The sequence below is a fragment of the Pteropus medius genome, unplaced genomic scaffold (genome assembly GCF_902729225.1).
Source record: "Pteropus medius unplaced genomic scaffold, Ma_sr-lr_union100, whole genome shotgun sequence".
Lineage (NCBI taxonomy): Eukaryota > Metazoa > Chordata > Mammalia > Chiroptera > Pteropodidae > Pteropus > Pteropus medius.
In genome coordinates this window covers 53,146,213-53,168,402 of record NW_024344378.1, presented here as the reverse complement: position 1 = coordinate 53,168,402, position 22,190 = coordinate 53,146,213, and positions in this window count along the sequence as shown.

Genomic DNA, 22,190 nt, shown 5'->3' with positions numbered 1-22,190 from the left:
AATGCCACATCTAACAGTGTCTTCTCAGTGTGGGCTTCTAGAGTCCTCTCCTAGAAGAGAGCTCCAGGAAGTCAGTCTTCCTGGAGTTCACAGAGAATAGACTAGTCCAGCATCCTTACCCTTCACTCCAGTCCCCTGGTACTCAGCCCTTATTAGAAGGGGCAATAACATCTCCCAGCTTCAGATACGATTCTCAAATGGGTCAGCCATGTTATCCAATGAGAATTTATGGGCTACTTTGAGAGTCTGCTATTCTCATGTATGTCAGCCGCCTCATGGCTCCCTTTTTCCTCTCCCACACGAACACTGATACCAGGTAAACCTTGTGGCTATTGGTAGTTTGTCTGCATCTGCTTGTAATGTGAAGTTTGTAGTTTAAATTTGTAACCCAGTTTTATTGTAAATGTCTACATGTTTATTTATTTACTATGTTTACTTTAACATGTAGATTTAGAGATGTTCAAGATCTATGTCTTCTCTTCCTGTATCCTCCTAGGATACTCATGGGTGAGATTTTAAATTAATACTTAATTAATTAATATTTTACTAATTCAATTTAGAAGATGCTTTCTAGTTTGGTCATATACACAAAACCCTCAAGTATCTATTAGTTAACTTATGAAAAACCAAGGAATTTTGCTTCTCAGAATTCATCTAAAGAACATAATTATATAAAATCACAATGGTATGTGGACAAGAGTTGTCTTTGAAGTGGATTTATAAAAGTAAAAATTAAAAATAGTGTACATTTACAATAGCAGTTGATTGGTTCAGTAATAAATGCATGAAATGCTATCTAGATACTCATTATGAATCCAATATAGAAATATATTAAAAATGAACATATTAAGTGAGAAAAAAATAAAAAATAGGTTCTACAGTACAGTTCTTATAGTTTATAGATCCAGATATAGACATATATCTTTACATAGGTATAGCTGAAGATAAATGAAAATTACAGTGATTGGTTAGTATGTTGGAACTTTAGTAATTTATTTAGACCATTAGCTTATATTTTTAAAAATGTGAATTCAGAATCCAGTTCATTCAATACTTTGGCCTACTTATAGTGTTAAGTAGTAACCTAAAATAAATGGTTGCCAGCACACATCAACAGTGCAGTCGTAAATAAATTCCAGAAAGTCTTGTGGTGTATATTACAAAAAGGATTTTTCTTCTCTATCGACCTCTGCAACATGGTCTATTTGCAATCATTAAAGAATTATAGGTTTGCAATTTCTGATTTTGATTTTGAACATGGAATTTCCTATTACCAGTAAAGTCTGTGACTTTCCCTCAGACTTTTAGAGATTCAAAAGGAAATTAAATCCTCCAATCTATAGGTAAATGGAAAGGAAGTGGGAAAACAAAGCCTCTAATTTTTTTCTGTCATGTTTCATTGATTTTTAATGAACTGTTTAACTTTATTGAGTAACGAAGACAAGCCAGATGTTTAATGGTCCAATAAAGTAATTAATAGGTACTTCTGGTTTAACAATGTTTTGCCTATCAGCCTCCATGGCACAGTTTCGAATATATTAGATTGTTTAATCTCATTAACCCTTTACCAACAGCAAATGACAAAGGAAGATTTTTATTTATCACTTTTCTTGTTGAAATTTGAAAATTATCATTTCCACCTTCCTATAACATTTATTAACTTTCGATTAATCATATTTTGTTTGTGCTGCCACAGCTTCTTTTTTCTTTTATCTACCTCTTTTGCCATTGTTTAGCTCAGGTACATATAATCATCTTCTGGAATCTTAAATTTGTTTCCCCTTGTTATTTTTTCTTTTGTTTGTTTCTTTCTCTGTTTTTTTTTCCCCCAGCTTTATTGAAATATAATAGATGACAAGTTGCTCATATTTACATTGTACAATTCAATGAGTTTTTTCAATTATAGTTGGCATACAATAATATATTAGTTTCAGTTGTACAGCATAGTGATTAGATATCTGTATAACTCACTAAATCTAGTACTCCTCTTCCCCCTTACATATTTATTAAAACATTAACTATTTTCCTTAAGCTACACTTTATGTCTCCACGTCTATTTTGTAACTATCCATTTGTACTTCTTATCTCTTTGCCCTTTTTTGCCGTCCTCCAAAAATCTCCTCCCATCTAGGAGCCCTCAAAATATTCTCTGTATCTATGAGTTTGTTTCTGTTTTTGTCGTTGTTGTTCATTTTGTTCTTTAGATTCCACGTGTATGTGAAATCATGTGACATTTGTCTTTCTCTATCCTACTTAATTGATTCAGCGCAATACCTTCTAGGGCTATCAAGGCAATATATTTTCCATCCTCTTCCTTTTAGACTGAAGTGAGTCTCTTGTAGGCAGCATATGTAAGGATCTTGCTTTCTTATCCACTCAGCCACTCTATCTTCTGGTTGAAGCACTTAATTCTTTTCCATTTGAAGTAGTTGTTGATAGGAATGTAGTTATTACCATTCTTTATTCCTGTTTTTGATATATGTTTTTTTCTTCTTAAAGAAGCCTCTCCAACATTTCCTGTAATGCTGGCTTAGTGTTGGTAAATTCCTTTAGCTTATTTTTGTCTGGGAAGCTTTTTATCTGTCCTTCCACTCTAAATGATAGCTTTGCTGGATAAAACATTCTTGATTGTAGAGTCTGAGTTTTTATCACTTTGAATACTTTGTGCCAAGCCTTTCAGTCCTGCTTAGTTTCTTTTGAGAAATCAGCTGCCAGTCTTATGGGTGCTCCCTTGTAGGTAACTAACTGCTTTTCTCTTGCTACTTTTAAGGTTCTCTCTTTGTATTTAAACTTTGGTATTTTTATTATGATGTGTCTTGGTGTGGGCCTCTTTGGGTTCATCTTTTTTGGGCCTCTCTGAGCTTCCTGGGGTTGTGTGTCTATTTCCTTCGCCAGGTGAGGGAAGTTTTCCATCATTATTCAAGTAGCCTCTTCAACTTCTTGTTCCCCTTCAGGTACCCCTGTGACATGGATGTTTTCATATTTAATCTTGTCCCATAGACTCCTTAAATTATTATTATAGTCTTGGCTTCTTTTTCTTGCTGTTCTGATTGGGTACCCTTGGCTTCCCCATCCTCTGTATTGGTGGTTCTATCCCTTTCTTCCTCCACTCTTTTGATTCCCTCTAATATACTCTTCATCTCAGATGATGTGTTCTTCATTTCTGACTGGTTCTCTTTTATAATTTCCATTTTTATGGTTTTTTTTTTTTTACCTCTTTGTTAAAGTTCTCACTGAGTTCATCTACCCTTCCCCTAAGTTCGCTGAGTATCTTTATAATTAGTGTTTTGAACTCTACATCTATTTGATGGCTTGACATTTTTCCTGGATCTCTGCTCTGTTCTCTCTTTCATATGGTTTCTGCTTTCTTGTCTTCCCATTTTGGCTGCCTTTATGTGTCTGTTTCTATGTACTTAGCAAAGCTCCTAAGTCTCCAGGTCTTTTTAGTATGACTTTGTTATTAGGTGTCCAGTGGCACAGTCCTAAGAGAGATTCAGCTGCAGGCCAAGTTTAGCCCCAGTCTGTGCCCTTTCAGGCATAGCAAGCAATCCGCAAATGCTGGCTTAGAGTTGCCTCAAGAGGCCACGCCAGAAACCGAAACTAGCTGTCACCAGTGTAGATCTTGGAGCTGCTCAGCAAGTAACGTAGGACTGCTGAGGACACAACTGGATATAGCTTGGATAGGCCTGCCAGTTGGGGCAGGTGCAGTTTTAAGGAATTCTCTGGGTGAAGGTACCTCTGTTATCCAGTTTGATGACATTTCAGCTATGGCGGGGCTGCGTCTGCACACTGAGAGTGGGGAGGGCTCAACAGAGGAACAATAGATACCGCCAGCACTTCTGCCTGGGAGAAAGCCTTGTCTCTGGCCCTCACTCTGACAACTCAGCATCTCCCTGTAACTCCCTTGTGCCCCTCTGAGCAGCCAACCCAGCATTGATGCTCAGAGCGTGGAGGTCTGTCACAGTGAAAATCTTTTTGCAGACATACATCCCTTTAAGAGGTGTATGCAGCTGCTGCAGCTGCCATAACCTCTGTCCTATGCAGCTGTTGGGGACCAGGCAGCCTCATGCCTTCCTCCTCTCCTACCTTCTACTAGTACTGTGTGATTTCTTATTTCTCTCCCTAGTTGTAGTGTTTCTGTTCATCTAGATCTCAAGCAACTTTGCTTGATGTTTGCTCTGTGTTTCTTTCTCAACTTTGATTTGGTTGCAAGAGGGATGAACAAAGTCTTTATCATCTACGCCATTTTTTATCTTCAATTCTGTTTCCCTTATTTTAATACACTTTTATGAGAATGTTCTTAACAATCCAAATTTTATGTTACTCTGTATTTAAAATGTTTGATAGATCACCATGCCTCATAACAGGAATTGTACACTCAAAATGCCTTTGAGGGCCAGGCAGATCAATAGGTAACATGAACAAGAGAGTACCTAGACAATATAATAGGTCTTAGAGTGCTGAGAAGCCAATTAATTTAAAAACATCCTCCTGAATAAAAGAAATGCGTTGATGGCAAAAAAAAAAAAAAAAAAAAAAGACAAGTTTGTGCTCTCTGGGAAAATAGAATTCAAATCCAGATATAAGCATACAAAGCACCTCAAAATCTGTCCCCTACCCATTTTCCCATTTGTCACTATTCTCAAGGAATAACATGCACTATTTACAAATAGTTAGAGACCCTCATTCCTCCACACCCCTGCCCCCAATACAAGCACACACTTTGGATCACACACCTGGTTATTTTCAGTATGCGAACCTATTTTATTTTATATTTTTGCTTTTGTAAAGAATTCCCTGCCATTTAAGTATCCTCTCCTGCTGATTAATTATACTCTGAGCTTCATTGTATTGTTCCCTGTTCATAACTCAGTTTGAATATATTATAATTGTATTGCTATTATTTATTGATGTGAGCTTCTTAAGATATGCTCCAAGCTTCTTGGGAAAAGGGACTGTGTGTTCTTCCTCTGTTAACCTATGGTACTCATCCCAGTGTCTAGTACATGTTTAATGAAGACACCTGAATAAATTTATTTTGCTTTTTAATTTGTTCATAAGACAAGCAATAACATTAACATTTTGTTTAATTATTTTTTGCTCTAAAACCTGGACTCCAGTGTCCCACTCAGAAAAAACTCACAGTAGTTATCTATTTAATATATGTTTCTTAAGTTTTCTGGTAGCATTTTGACTATTGAAAATCATCTCCAGGACTTAGATTCTTTTAGTAATAGAAGAACTAAGTGTGTGGATTGTGAAGATGGTCGGAATAAAGACTTCTGGTTTAGTGAGAAAATTTTACAAACTGGATCACAGGTAGTGGAAATCTTGCTTCCATTCATTTACTACAAAATTTTGGTAAGATGATTTAATTTTTGTATGCTCAAAATAATTAACAATACATACTTTTTCACATTGCTGTCAAAATATAATTAGGTACTTGACACAAAGTATTGGCACACTGCCCAACACATTGCAAGTATTGACCTCCCTCACAAACCAGGAAAATGGCTTCCTCTTCCCTTTATCTCTCTGCTTGGCAGCTAAATAGTATGAATGTTGTCTTAGATATCATGTTTACTGCATAATGTTCTTGGGATCTAAGCCAGGTGTGTGTAATTTTTAAGGTTTTAGAGAAAGAATTCAAATTGTTGCTTTACCTAAAAATGTTTTGCCAGTTAGTTGGTTTCAATTCAAGTACTTTGCTCTACTTGAAAGTTCAAGTCTGTTCTTAATCATATCAGAAACAAAAATCTCATTGAAGACACTGATATGGTCTTGGAATGTCCTTCACAGAAAAAGTCAGCATTTCCTATGGATTAGAGAGAACAGGAATGCTGCTATCAGACTCTAAGTTAATATGCCTGTCAATACAAGGTGATCAGACTGGGTTTAGGACATACAGCAAGATGACATGTTAGCTTTTTGGCCATGTTGCGTTTGAGCTGTTCGTTGACCATCTTCAAACGAAAACATAGTCAGGGAAAGACTTTTAACTTCTACCTCTTGGAAAACTACATGAGGGAGAGTAATAGAGTATAGTAACTTATATAAAGATAACATTTCTCATTAACCCAAACAAACTACCTCCACGTTCACTGGTCTGAATTTTTCTGCTCTGGAAATTCATGAGGAGCATTTGGACAATAAATAACAAAGCCTTACAAAATGAAACAAAACAAAAAACAGCTGCCAGCTGGCTTTATGCTGATGCAGGCAATCAGGTGCTAAGCAAATGTAACCAGAGCCCCAAATTTAGTTAGTTTTATGAAATCCAATATTTCACTGTGTCTTGAGATTGCAGTATCTAGCCAGCCTGTTTAAAAACACCCTAAATCTATTGCTACATACAGAGAAACATATCATGCATCTAAGAGGAACTCACATATCATGAATATTTCTACCACTAATTTTACTCCCATTTCAAAGCCAGAATTTCTCCAGCAATATGCATTCTTAAGTAACAAAAAGAAAGTTAGCACATTCCTGTGACTCATGTTCCAAATCTGGCCTCAGTTCTTATGCTCCTGTTATCATGCAGTGCCTGGCACGCCTGGTGTGACTTCTCAGTTTTGTTTCTGATTTCTGTGTTCAATATATGATATTTCAATCCATTCTTACCCTGAATTTAACACATCTTAAAAATGAAAATCTGTTGTCAAACATGAATATGAGATGGGGAAATAAATGTATTAGATGTGAAGTATATATCTTCATTCCAATTTATTGACTTGCTAAGAACAACTGCCTTGAGCAACAATTCAAATCTCCTAAGCATTCACATAAACAATCTTAGAAAAATTCTATTCCAATGAATTCCTTTGTGGTAGCTTAATGGACTGCTTTAGTATGCCTGTTCGACTCTTGGTTGGCTTTACAGAACAAACTCAGTTGTGGTTTACCTGTTGTTCTTGATCACTTACCTTTCTGACTATTTTTTCTGATTAGAATTAAGCTGTCACTTCACCACTTGCTATTTGTATTGTCCATATCCTTGAATTTAATATATTTTTCAGGAATCAGAATCAGCCACATAGGCATTAAACTTCTCTGCTCGGGAAAAACTCTGATCCCAGTAGAAGAAACTCTTTCTTTTCTGTCATATGGAGACTATGCATTTAGAGTCATTGATAAGGTCTGTGTCAGTGCCCTTTACAAAGCAAATCAAATGTAATTTTTAATCAAATTAGAGAATTAATTAGGCACATGAGATTGCAATTTTTCCTAGTGTTCTATTGAGAGTACATGAGTGGAAGGCTGCCATTTGTCTCACAATCTGTCTCTTAATCATATAGTTCCTCAGATTTCAAATCAATGTTCAATAGTTATTTATTTTGGAACTGATAAAGTTCTCAAAGACAGCTAGCCCTTCATTTTTGAGGATAATGATATCCAATATCACTCAAAAAGTGAGTGGTAAAGCTGATAATGGAAATCGCATCTCTAGAACTCTCAGTTTAGGTTTAGGGTCTGGAAAGTTACTAACTTAGAAAACCATCAGCTTATTCTAATGCAGAACATATTGAACATATATAATACAGAAGGATTTATAGCTGTGGTTAAAACAAAAATGTGGCATTGTTTCATTTGTTTAAACTACAAAGGAAAAAATATATATTTATATTCTTACATGTGTACATGTGTTTGTGCACATATATTCAGATATTATCTGAATTATGAGATAACTTATAATAGTAGCTTGAGGATTTCCACTATTAATAATTAATGAGGAAAATTTTCAAATACAGATACTCAGAACTTTTTTCTAAAGATTTTGATTCAGAGTTTGGGTGGAGCCCAGTCATATTTATTTTCTTCCAAAACCCCTCTCAAAATTCTAGTGCAGATAACTGTGGACCATACTTTTAATTACATTGACTTATAAGGTCTGTTCTCATTCTTACTTTGGGCAAGTCTGTTACTCTAAGTAACACCTTCATACTGCCAGCCAATAGAGCTTATCCTTAGATACCACTGGCTAGTCATAGGAAAAGAATAATGTGGATTTAGATCCTTGAGAATTGAATAATGCTGCATTTGAGATTTGAACTTAAGAGATATAGAAAGTCAAATTATGACAACTGAACTCAGAAAGCATCTTTGGGATAGTACTTTGATTTAATTCTTTTCTGGACCTTTAAAGAGGCCCTGGGCTTTAGAAATGTGATAATATACTTGCTCTCTTTTTATAGTTAAAATGTACTTCATATCAGGTTTTACAGAAAGCTCCCAAATTTTAGTTATGGTTATACTTATTTTATATGATTAAATGTATTATTTAATGTAGTTTCGGTATAACTAAAGGAAGGAGAGGAAGTAAGGAGCTAAACCACAGAGTTCGGTCTGTGTTTAAGGATTTGTGAGAATAAAAATTTAGACATATTTCAAGATTGATTTTACTTTTGTTTATTCTCAAAATAGTCAAGAGGTAGGATAATGGACATTAAAGGTGCAAGACAGGGAATGTGGCTCCCCATTGACACTCTCATGGAATTTGTATTCTCATGGAGTTTACCCAAACTTTGTCTTAGTATTTTACATGGAAGGTGTCTTTCAAGTGCAAGGGGCTCAGAATTGAGGGGGTGCTGTATTTTAAACTCCTGCAATGTCAGTACCAACAAACTATTTATACAATCGCAAAAAAGAAATAATTCTGTTATTCAGCAAGTCAAGTCTTTTGAGTATAAGATCAAAGTTCCAGTGTTTGAAACAACAACCGGCCAGCACTGGAGCAATCTCTTCTTTTTAGCACTTGTGCTGTAAGATCTGGGTATTTTTCATTGTTTCTTCGCAGACTCATTTGGGTAGCTATGCCCACCCCAGTTTTTTATATTAACTTTTCAGAGCACACAACTTCAGATCAAAGCTGCTGCCATGTAGGTGAAAATAAAATTATGCTACTGTGGTCTAAAAGAGTGGAATCTTTCTTTTATGGTACCAGAAATCAGTGGTGGAATTCAAGTGTATTGGAGATCCTGGATTGTGGAATCCCTCTCTACTCCATTATCGCACCAATTTTTCTTGTGTGGGTTTTAATTTTTCCTGTCACCGCAGATGATTCCTTTGTTTTTAAAATCTTATAGTGGGCGTGCCACATCTGTGTTTGCAGAGAAAGAAGTAAATGTTGCACTAGCTTGCAGATAGTATGAAAGTGCTGAAGGAGGGGCAGGGGATGCCAGGACACTGAGCTAAAAGCAACCAGAAAGGGAGACTACTTATAAAAATGAATACTAATTACATAATAAAGGTTCATCAAGCCTGTTCTAAGTCCATAGAAAACAGAAGATGCCAGGATTAAGATTTTTAAAGACATTGCAGGTCCAAATGCAAGATATGGTTGGGGATAAGAAGACCATGAATGTTCTCACGTGTCTATAAGTACTGCTTCTCTGTGAGCATTTAACTGATGGTCATAATTTAGAAGTGAAACTATGTATCTTTGTTTCCTAAGTAGAGTTAATCATGTTATCAATAGTGCTGGCAATGTTTGGGAGTGTAAGAAGGAAGTGTATGCTCTCTTAAGTGTTCTCTCTGCCATGTTGTATTGTTGCAGATGGGAGACAAGAAAGGTAGAGATAACCTAGAGTTTCAACCTGATGGGTTCATGTGGAACCTCTGGAGAAGCTGTGAGGTCTAACTCCCCATTCTTGCTAAGTAACCTGAAGGAAGAAAACTCTTTAATTCCCAGACTGCGGGTTATTTGGGATCTATTATTTTAGCACATTCTCAAATAAGAAATTTCAACCACTGTGTACTGGTCCCTCATTCTAAGAGTGGAACCATATAAATTTATCCTGAAATCCCAACTGATTCCTGCCTTTTTTTCTTTGCAAGTATCAAAGTATGAGTTACATATAAACAAACACTATGGAAAAGAACAGTTGAGGGACACCAGGATTTAGACATATGTACCTAAATCTCAAAGTTCAAGAAGATTTCCTGAGGTCCTGTTAGTATTGTTGATTGCTGTTTTTTTCCCAAATAAATGTTAAACTCTTGTATGGTTTGCACATATTTGTCACATTTGTCATATATGCAGCATATATGACTTTGTTTATGGTATCCTATACAGAAACGTAATACATTTTAGGTTAGATTTCACTTGATTTACATATTGATCTTGGCCATTAAAAATTCTACCTTTGTTTGTTTTCAATTTTAGTTATTAAAAACAGCTACTTCAATGAGACTGCCTGAATAAAATGCTGATGTAGCTACTTTCCAGTAAATTGACTTAATCTCAATTTGAGAAATTGAACAAAACAAACAAACAAAAACTGTTAGACATAGACAACAGTTTAGTGGTTACCAGAAGGAAAGTAGATAAAGGTAAAGGGGGTCAAATATATTGTGACAGAAGATTTCACTTTGGGCAGTGAACACACAAAGCAATATACAGATGATGTATTATTGAAATGTATATTTGAAACCTATGTAATTTTATTAACCAATGTCACCCCAATAAATTTTAAAAAATTGACTTAATCTTTCTAAGCTTCAGATTTTCTAATTATAATATTGAGATAACCATAAATCCCATCTCATTAGATTATTGTAAAAATTAAGTGAGATAGTTTACATAAAACATTTAGCACTTATTAAATGCTCACCAAATGGAAAGTATTATTAAATGTTATTTTTTTAAATTAAAAGTTATTTGAATTTTCCACTACCCTGGATTATCTAGATCACATCTCTATTCCATCAAAAAAAAAATAACAATCATTAAATAACAATAATAATTATTAAAAAGACAACAAACACATTTATGCTTATTATATTCTACACACTGTTATAAGAGCCCTATTTACATGTTAAGTAATTTAATGTTTAGAACAGCCCTCTGAGATGAGAACCTTACTGCCGGCATTTATAGATGACAACGGGAACAAGAAATCCAAGCGATGGTGTCTTTCTTTGACAGCTTTTTTCCAGGTTTGTGCTTTGGCACTTTTTATTAGACAGTACTCTTTGTGGTCTTCAGTTATTTTCAATTTTTAAATCGAGATAAAGAAACACGAGAGAAAATTTTTTCTTAAAATATTTTTAAAAATTAGATTAATATTTTAAATATTACTTTTAAATTTAAGAAAACTTATTATTTGATTTTTCTTTTTTCAAATCCAGTATATATAGGATGTAGAAACCAAATGCCAATTTTCAATTTAGGCTGTAGTTCTGTTATAATATCTATCAGAAGTCAGATTCATTGCACTGATTAAATCAATCTTGGTTTTGGTTCAGCAGCAAAATGATAAAACAAACACACCTGCTTACTTTCAGTTTTACTTAAACTCTGCTGTAACAGTCTGAATACGATGTCTGGGCTTGCAGTGGTTCAGCTCCACTTTCTTCTTGGGACAAGTCAGATCCCGGAGATCTGATTCCCTTTGCTGGGCTTCAGGGAGATATAGTCATCGATGTTTTATGCTCAATGGGCGGGTGTAGCTTGCAGTGAATATTGGTGATTATTTGAGTTGCTTTATGGATTGGATTACAAGTTGTTATCTTCTGTTTACACCTTTTTAAAAATAGGTTCCTGGAATTGTGTGACTTAGATATTCTGCTTCCAACTATAGCTTTTATATCTTCAAAAATCTCAAAAGTGGTTACAATGAAACTTACAAAACTTCAAGTTTTGCAGCTTCATCTTTAGAAGTGCATAGTTTTAATGTTTAACTGTGTGACACAAATACAATTTTAAAAATAAGCCATATTTATCTCGCCATATGGTGTGTGATGCCTTCAGTCTCTACCTAGTCGTTAACTGCCTATAAAAGACCTTGATGCAAGACGATTTTGTCTGAGTATAATCCTTATTTGATTGGGTTTTCATTTTGTTTAAAAATGCACCTGAATCTTTTTAATTCCCCTTCGTTAAAATGTGTCTATTTAAAATGCAGGGCAGGAATAGTCTTTATTGTTGATTGTTGATTGGAGTCTCATTCACTCACTGTTCCTTTCAAGGAATAAATTAACAACAGATAAGGTCAAATAAGAGCAGGTCCAACCTAAGTGGCACAAAAGACAGACAGTGAAGCAGATAGCTTGATTAACACCTGCTGAGTCAGAGTCTGCTCACCAAACCAAGAGAGAGATGCCAGGGATGGTTCTACACAGCACAACTGGACTAGGTGGAAAATAGACAAGTGGTTCCCTTATTTAGAAGTACAACTCAAAGTACACTTCTTCCACAAAAACTTCCCTAATTCCTTCTCTCAATTCTTTTTTTAAAATTTAAGCTGAAATAATTTCTTCTTCTGTAAATATCCATAGCACACAATATAATAATTATAACAATAACCATTTGAGTGCTTTCTATGCACAGATTATCTCATTCAACTAAAATTTTTAATTTAATTTATTTTAATTATTGAAAGTCTCATAGCACATGTCTGGCATACAGATAACACAATAAATGATTGTTGAAAGAAAAAATAAAGAAATAATGAATGATATGAAAGCAAGTGAAATACTTCCTTTCAGTGACTTTATTTTCAATTAATCTGGTTTCTATTTCAGAGACAAAACTTAGTTTCCTCTCTCCTTTCTCTTCACATTGTGCTCTCTTCCATGATACTTTAGAATTAACATCTTTTTTCCATTCTTGTGTCTCATTCCTAAAAAAGTGTAGTTTTGAGGCTAAATTATGAATTCTACAGAGGTTTCAAAATATCCCATCTCTCTATTCCAATTGAAATGACCAAATCCAGGGTTGTAGCCAAGCAGAATCTGAGTGCTTTCTCTATAATACAGCTCTGCTTATCTCGTGCATGTGTTCATTAATCTATCAGCATACGAGGACATCTAGGTCTAAAAGAGCTCCAGAGTACTGGAGCTCGAGATGTATGGACACAAGGGAGAGTTATCTTTACATCTAACTGAAGTCCCAACAGGGTTTCCAAACACAGGAGAGAGACAGGGGCAAACCTCCTGGGCAGAAGAAAATTGAAAACTAAATTTGGTGTGAGATTTAAATTTGATACCCTGTAGTACTGCTGACTGCTTATGTCCTCAGGTAAACACTTTTAGGGTATGCTTCTTGGGCAATAAAATGAGAATGACATTTTCCAAAGTTGAAAAAAGGGATCTAAGAAATATGATGCCTGTGATCATCAGCAACAGAAGAATGGAGAAGATACCAACACAAGAGGGAATGAGGCTGAGGACCTTTAACTACACCTGGTAGATTAAAAAGAACCATTGTTTGCAACAGAAAAGAAAGTTCCCTTTATTTCAGGGTACAATTAATGAGGTTGATATAATGGATATTATTATGTCTGGTCCCCCATCAGCTAACATGCCTTTTTCTCAAAAACATACCCCAAATGTACAAAATCTGGGATTGTAAAATGCAGAATTTTTAGAGCCTGCCCAGAAGAAATAGCACTAATAACAAACCATAACTAAAGTCAAACAACTTGGACATTTGTAAAGAACGAAACACAATATCTTAAATAAATGTTCTGTCAAAGGATAAATGAGAACTAGAAATACAAAAAAAACGACAAATTTCAAAATACTACAAAACACAAAAATAAGAACCAAATACATTTAAAAAAGGCATGGGTTCTTGTCAAGGCTTTTATTGGGCACAAATTCACAGCCTTAGATATTGTATTGGTAAACAGAAATAATGAAAATAATTTAACCAATTATTCAAAGTAAAAAGCTAGAAGAAAGGTAAGAGAACACAAAGAAACAGAAAAGATAGATCAATAAATATAGAGACAAAATTAAGAAATTTATGCATAGAAGTGATAAAAATTAAATGAAAATATTCAGATCTACTCATAAAGACAAATAAGGACACATCCAATTGTTAACTAGCTTAATAAAGAAAAAAGAAGGAAAGAAAACTACAACTTTATAATATACAAAGATCTAACTATGTATACAAAGTATAAAAAAGATAATTCTGTGTATGAATTTGTGTTAATAAAAATGAATTATTTTTTAGAAAAATAGCACTTTAGGAAAAATAATGGCCATAATTCAGGAAAGAATTGTGGATTGGGCAGAATAATAAATGCTGAATCTCAGTAGTCTATTCAACTACCTATTTAGTCTCTCAAAGACGTCTCAAACCAAACTCTGTCAAACGGAATGGCTGATTTTTCTCCCAGAAAACCAGCTCCACCCACAAGCTTTCCCAACTCAGGATCTCTCCTTCCATTATCTCAAGCTAAAAACCTTGCAGTCATCATTAGCATCACCCCCCTCCGCCCTCACATTTAGCAAACCCTGTCGTCATTACCTTCGCTTTTGTATGCAGAATCCGATCTCTACCCACCATCTCCACACCACAGCCCTGACCCTCTCTCAGCTGGATTACTGTAATGGTCTCCTCCCGGTTTTCTTTCTTTGGCTCTAGATTTCTTTAAAATTTAAATAAATCAGATTACTGATTACAACTCTTCTATGCTGCTCATCTTGTTCTGGGTGAAAGTCAAAGCCATTACCATCATCTCCAGGCCCTGTGTGATCTGGCTCCCAGTTCCTTCTCTAACCTCCCTCTCCTCCCACTCTTCCTACCATGCATATGCCCATGTTTTGCATCCATTGCCCCATTGCCTGTGGGAGTAGGTATGGGTAAAAGCTTTTGCAGCTAATCTGAAGATCTGTATCAAAATCCTTGAAAAATGTACATAAGCTTTATTCTAGCATTTTTTTCTGAATTCATGATGCAACTGTAAGTTATACTTTTATAAAAGTAATAAGTAAATAACAAATTATAGTATATGCATTAAAAGGTACAACTACAATTAATGATAAAATGCTTAATTTATAGCAATGGGTAATTTTTACTCTATACTTTTGCAACTATGTTAAGATACAATAAATGCATTATAAACTGACTTAAATATACACGATTTATTATTATATTATATTATATTATATTATATTATATTATATTATATTTATTATATTATAATCATCTGATATAGATATCAAGTAGACATTCGCAAAATTGAGTTAAAGAAATACTTTTCTTATAATTGGATTAAGCATAGATTTAAACACTTTATTTGATATTCTCCTCTATATTTCCCCAAATTTTAAAATACAATTATTGATTTTAATCAGAAAGTTATAATCAGAATAAAAAGAATTGAGGAGACTTTACATGAGAAACTCTTTAAAAGTCCATGAAAGATATGTTGATATGTTACTATTATTGATAATGATATCTATTTATTGAGTTTTTATTACATGTGACTATCACTCACATAGTCTTCAGTATTATTTTAAAGCAAACAACAATTGTATTGGTTTTGTCCCTTTAACAGAGGAGGATTTTGAGGAACAAGCCCAGTGAATTATACTAATTTTACCCTGGATACACAGTGGTTCTGACTCTACATCCTTCACATGCATGTGTATAAATGTGTATCTGCATCTTCACTTCACAAATAAATTGTAAACACTTTCAAAAGAGAGTAGGTGTCATAAGAGAACAAACATCAAACATTTTCCAAACATACTTTATATAAAAGGTCTTTTATTTTATAAGATGATATCTTGTGGGGTTTTTTTGTTGTTGTTGTTGTTTCGTTTTGATCTCTCATCTGTATGTGAACCAAAATAACTGTGTTCAAATCCACAATCCCAATTGTCTAGTACCTGTCTACTCAGCATGATGTCAGGGTACCAGCTGCACTGGCCTCAACAGGGAGCTTTTCAAAATGCAGCATCTCTTCCTCACTCCTAGACTTTTAGAATCTGAATCTGTCTTTGGACAAAGTCCCAGGTAGTCTGGAGGCACGTTAAAGTTTGAGAAGCTCTGGTTTAAAACTTAAAGCATCGAATGAAGAAAATCTTTTTCTCTCAGTTTTTCATGTAAACTGATTCTGATTCATTATCCTTAGAAGTATCAGAATTATTTGATTTTGCGATCTCTTCTGTGAAGTCTTGCTCTATGGCATCTCATACAGAGCATCTGGCTTAAAGGAATCTGAGGTAAAACAAATGAACTGTGTTTCTCATAGTACTAGAGAGATATGATTTATTTTTTCAGTTTGCTGCTTTTGCCATCTGTGAGTTCACCTTGATTTCTGGCTTCATTTTCAGCACCTACTTCTTGTGTGGACTTTCTTTGCTGTGAGGTACACATGGAGAGGGACTCTGTTCCCTGCACTCTGGAGATGGCTCAATGACACCAGCAACTACCTCTGTTGGCCGAGAAGCAAGTTATGCCTTAGAGGCTGCCAGATTGTCTTCCTTCTTGCACTTTACTTGCCATACTTGAAACAGTTTCTCATCTGTGGAAAGCACCAGGTTCTCAGAATGGAAGGACTCCCAAATTTCACCTTCCTAAATTTTTTCTAGAATCTATGCTTTGAGTGCCCAACTCTCAGGAAAATTACCTGATATAAAGCAACTCACATAGTAACACTCGCATAACTTAAAATTTACAAGGTGTTCACACATGCTAATCTCACACAGTCTTATGAAGTAAGTATTATTGTTATATTTCCTAAGTAAACTAATTGTGCCTCAGAGAGGCACTGCTCTGAGTGACAACTTAGTGAAGGATGGAGTCCCATGTTCCATATCAAGATCTCTGTCTGAGGCCCTGGCCCCAAAACTGGAAAATTAAAGATAGACAAAGGTGAAATTGGGCTCTGCTGCTTTTTGGTCACATCAGATCCCTCCCCATAGTTACGCCCTCCTTCATCCCTTTGTCTAAAAATGCAGCCCTTGGGACCTATCAAAGCACCAGCACGTTATCTTCAGTCACAAATGGTTGCTCTATAAAAGGGATGTCTCTTTTTATCTCTAATGAAGCATCAGTTAGCTAATATTTAGAGTTTTTGTATTTACGTTCATTAGTGAAATTAGCCTATTCTTTTTTTTTGAACTGTCTTCTTTCAGAGTTATAATCCTGCTGGGTTTTTTTCTGTCTCTGCTTCCTTTTATGGGAAAAAAAAGAATGGAAGCATCTTCTTTAATCCTTGTCTTGTCCTTCAGATTTGCCATATCGTGCTGTGATTTCATACTTTCAATTCATCAATTCTCACTTGGGTTCCCTAATATGCCAGATCACACAGTATTTGGTTTGATACCTTATGCTTGTCCAGAAGCTACCCTCCAGGGTCAGTGGGTGTCACCAACTTGCTCCTTCACATCTTACAGGAAGTATTCAGACAACTAACTCCACCTCATACATTTGTAGCTCAACAATCATATTTGTGTATTTTTAATGGGTTTTGTCTTCCTCTTGGTCTGATCTCTTGTTGTGGTACTCTGTTTATCACCAAAGACGTAATCTGGCCTCTAATTTGCCTACTGTCTCATCTTCTTTCTGTTCAGAACTTGAAATTCAGGCTTGTGTCTTGGATACTGACAATGGTTAAGAGTGATGACTGTCTCTTGTCAAGTATCCTTGTCTCTCTGCCTGTCTTGTGCTATGTTCTCCCTCTGGTGTACCTGTCATTTTGTCCTTGACACCAATGGCTTATGTATACTATGATTTATGCGAGATGATCATTTGAATATTGTGTTCACCTTGAAGGTATCTACCCCTCTGTTTTCTTCATCCAACTCCCTTATCCATCCCCTGCCCTGTTCCATGTTGTCCCCTTAGCAAGAAAGTCTAATTCTAGGTCTCATTCACTTCCTGTAGTTATTTATGCCCTGACTAACCTCCTTAATAAGACAGAAGATAAGGAGAGAGAAAAAATGAGAGTGAAAATATTTCAACAACAAACTTCAAACTTCACAATTTTTTTCCTGTTTGTGCTGTGATGAATAGTAATATATGATGAGGACTGAATCACACTAAAACATCATTGTCTGTCCTGCCCTTTTCAAACCTTGAGAGAAGATAGGTTCCTAGAAATATGTCTAGTGGTTTTTTTCCTATTTTCTTTTTCATAATTTCTCACCATTTCTGTGACACAGTGACCTGAGAGTGGGTAATAGGATGCATTCCTGTTACACTGAGGGTGAACAAGAATATTGAGATTCATTCATTATTTGATACCGTCACTGACCCTACAAAAATAGCCTATTCAATATGATCAACTTCTTATCCAGAAGACAATAACATATGTTGGGAAACTTTCCTTCTTCTTTCTCTTCCTCTTCCTTTATTCTTTTCTTTCTTTTTTCTCCTTTTCCTTCTCCTTCTCTTTCTCATTTTTTCACTTTCTCCCAAAAATGTAATTGATAGGAACAAAACTTGTAAATTTAATATACCAGAAATTTCAAACGAACTCTCAAACATGGGAGGATAATTCACAAATCTGCAATTATCTTTTTACAAATATAACATAAAATCTAGATCTTCTATGATGTTTCTAAACAAGTTAGCCTTGGAGAAATCAATAAAGATTCAAGTATTAGTTATTACACATGATTTCATATAGGTATCCCAGGTTGTTCGGTCTAGTGAATGCTCTATCTTATCATCCCTGCTCTCAACTATCCACTACGACATTGTTAGCAGCAGCAGAACATACATTACCCTCCAGCATTGACCAGGACGTCCATCCCTTAGCTTCTTGCATCATTGTGATGCTTTTCTAAGTTAGTAGGCATTCATAAATGACTCTTCACTATGTCTGGGTCAAAAATGTATGAAACCCTGTTTAGGAATCCTAGTTCCTCTAAACAGTTCCTGACATGAGTCTTGAATTTGTAGGCATCATTTAAGTTTGTTTGGAATGATCAACTATGGTTTGTGACATGCTCACTGTCCCTGAGATCTAGGACTCTAAATACATCGAAGTAAGCCCTCGATCACCATTGTCAATATATTCTGTAACTTTATGCAAGACAATGTATAGCAAAACCAATTTTACCATAGGTTAATTGTTATAAACAAGAGTTAAGTTCCTTTGGTGTCTCATCAATGTAATAATGAAATAATATTGCATGAAACAACATTATTCGAGGACCTGCTGTACTTCATACCTTCTTTCAGTTTTTGTCCTTTCATGATCTCACTATGTTTTCAGTTATAGCAAAGGAAGAGGAGCTGGGAAGAGCTTGGTATTTCCCACTTGGAGTTTTCTTTGGGCAGTTTCCTAATTGGACTCTATGTAGACCACTGGATAGGAGGAGAGACTGAAGATTAAATGGAGAGAGCTATTTCAGAAAACACTCTTGGGATACTAAGACCAAATTTGTCCGCAGAATGGTGGATGTCTTACACAGTAAGAGGTTTACTGCCTTGTTTCTCCTCAGTACACATTTACACTTCTACAATCACATCTTCATCTCCAGGGTATCAGCGTACTGGACACTGTGATACTGTGAGGCTCTATGGGATATGGCAATTGAGTCCAGATAACCAGTTCCAAGATGATAAGGTATCCTCAGAAGTGCTCATAGTGGCAAAGTCTAATAATAGCAGCAAAAACCATAGGCCAGGAGAGGTAGAGTCTAGGAGAGTCAACATGGGTAGAGAGGAAAGGTAAAGAAATTACAGAGCTCCAAGGCAACCAACCAGGCAGCTGGTCAGAATTATTTGTGATTACTGGGGTGAAGCCCTCTCAATATCCCTTGTTAAGGCTTAGCAGACACTTTAGGACTTGCTCTGAGCTTTTGACTTTCATTAGCATATAATGTTACATTGAATCTTAGGTTACATTAAATAATTTTTCTTTTACAATATTTTTATTCAAAAGTTAACAATATTATGGCTTTGAGCCTTTGGGGTCATCTTTTTCTTTGGCTCTAGTTTTTAAATGCAGTCAATATTTCCAAACATGCCCTAGGGCAGTGAATGCATTAACAGTATATGCTGTACCCAAGTCTCATTTCTAGTGTAGAATTTATGATGTTATTTCATCTGAAATACAATTTTAGAAAATATAAAAATGAACTGGAGGCTGGCAATCAGTTTTTTAGTACAGGGTACCATGTCACAATCAGCTCTCCTGTCTTGCTTAAGTAGAGACACCATGGGCTTAATAAGCAGAGTCCTGAGACCATAGCTGGATGTATTTTATGCCCATAAATGGGAAGGTTCATGCCTATGAGATTATATGTCAATACTAAGAAGAATAATTTGTAACCGGTTATGAAATTCAAATGAGACGAAGGAACCATGGGGAGCTATGACATGTGACCTATGGATGTGGTCAGCGGAAGATAAATCTGGCAGAATTCTATGTAGTTGAAATAGTGATTATAAAATATTAATCATTTGTAGGTTCACCTTAGTGCATAAGCCAATAGAAAACTTTGAGCAATATGTTTAGGTACAGGAAAGTTAAACAGCATTACTCAAAGCATGTGATTCCAGTTTGACATGCATTTGATCTTTTCCTGTAAAAAATTCCATCCTCGGTGCATCTTCCAGTTCTGGACTATTAACTTATTGACACATACTTTCCTGAAGCAGAGTGACTTAGAAAGAAAACCTCTAAGCCAGACTTCTCTGTTAGATATGCTAAAGTGTTTTCTGTACAAACTATGGTGTGTCCAAATGATTTCCTCCATGCAGTTTGAATGTGCTCTAACATAGAAAATATAGTGATTTCCGGCCAGATGTAATAGTAATAGTAATAGTAATAATAGTAACAGTAATAGTAATAGTAATAGTAATAGTAATAGTAATAGTAATAGTAATAGTAATAGTAATAGTAATAGTAATAGTAATAATCACCTCACAGAGATTAAATTCACTAGAACTGCAAGGCACTTCATAAGAGGGTAAGTAATCCTTACTATAACTCAATGACAAGATAAAGAGTAACTGGAAGCAGGAATAGATCAGAATCCATTATCGCCCGCCAAAATCTTGGGTCTCTCTACATCTTCCCTATTTCATTAGTAGTATCATCCTCCACAGTCTCCAAGCCCAAACCCTGCAGTCATTCTTGTTTCTCTATCACCCTTACCTGTTCATCTAATGAGTCTTCACCCTATATCTAGCATGTAGAGGGCTGAGGTTTTAAATCATTTGGGGAGATGGGTGTTAAGGAGTTAATGAGCCAAAAAAGAAAAAAAACCTACCATATAGCAAAAAGAGCTGACACAATTTCTAGTACTGGAAGGTCTTAGTGCCCTTGGTTATGGACCTCAACATTAAAAATTTGAAACTCTAACCTCTCAAAAAAAATCTGTCCAATTATATTCAAATTTATGTGTCCTACTTCAATCTTTATCATTTATCACAATTTCCCAGTGCTGCCAGATCCTTAAAAATCCAAATCTAAGTTTTATCATTCTTTAAAAAAAAAACCAAAAACTGATTCACAGTCACTTCCACATAGTGTATGGCTTCTTAGCTTAAACCTTGGTCAATTCTATTTTCCAGGCCTGAATTTCATAGATAGTTTTTAAAACAAGTAATTAATTTTCATACTTGACTATCTGTAATCATGCTCTTTCAACTTCATGCAATTTTCTCTCTTTCCCAATCAATCCTACACACCTACCACCTTCTTATCCTCTACTTTTCCCCATCTCCTCTTAGTTCACCTTGAAACTTTCTTTTCAATGGTAGAGTCAATTCCTGACTCAATTCTTTCCTAACTTCTTCATGCAGAATTAAGCACGTCAATATTTCTGGTCTGATGGTCATTTTATTTAAATTGCCCATCACCATAAGCCATTCATTATATTATCATTAACTCTTTGTATATATCTGCCTACTCTGCTACATTGCAGAGTTGAGACCTGCTCATGCCTTTATCCTAAACTCTTGAACACTGTTTGGCAGTTAGTATTCAACACATATTTAAATAAATTAAAAATAAAGATTAAATTAATTTACCAGTTTACTTTTCAAGGCATTAGTCTTCAGATACATGATTAATGCGTATTTTTGGTGAATTCCAAACCCTAAGTAATGACATTCAGATACATATTTCTGGTTATCACTGCCTCCAGTCCTGAGAGTTCTGAGGATTGGTTTAAGTATAGAGGAGTTTCCAAAGAGAGAATGGTAAAACGGTTATAATAACCAAACAAACCATTCTTTCTTTAAGTTCTTGTATTTAGGGTTTTAGAGGGAAAATGAAAATACGTGCAGGAAAACCTAAATTTCTGCAACTGTCTCTTAACTGATATCCCTGTGTAAAGACAACCTTTCCTATAGAGGTGAACTGTCAAATATGGTAGCTATAGCCTCATGTAGCTATTTAAGTTTCAATTTAATTAATTAAAGTTATATAAAAATAAACATTTAATTTTTTGACAGCACTAGTTACATTTCAAATGCTCAATAGCCA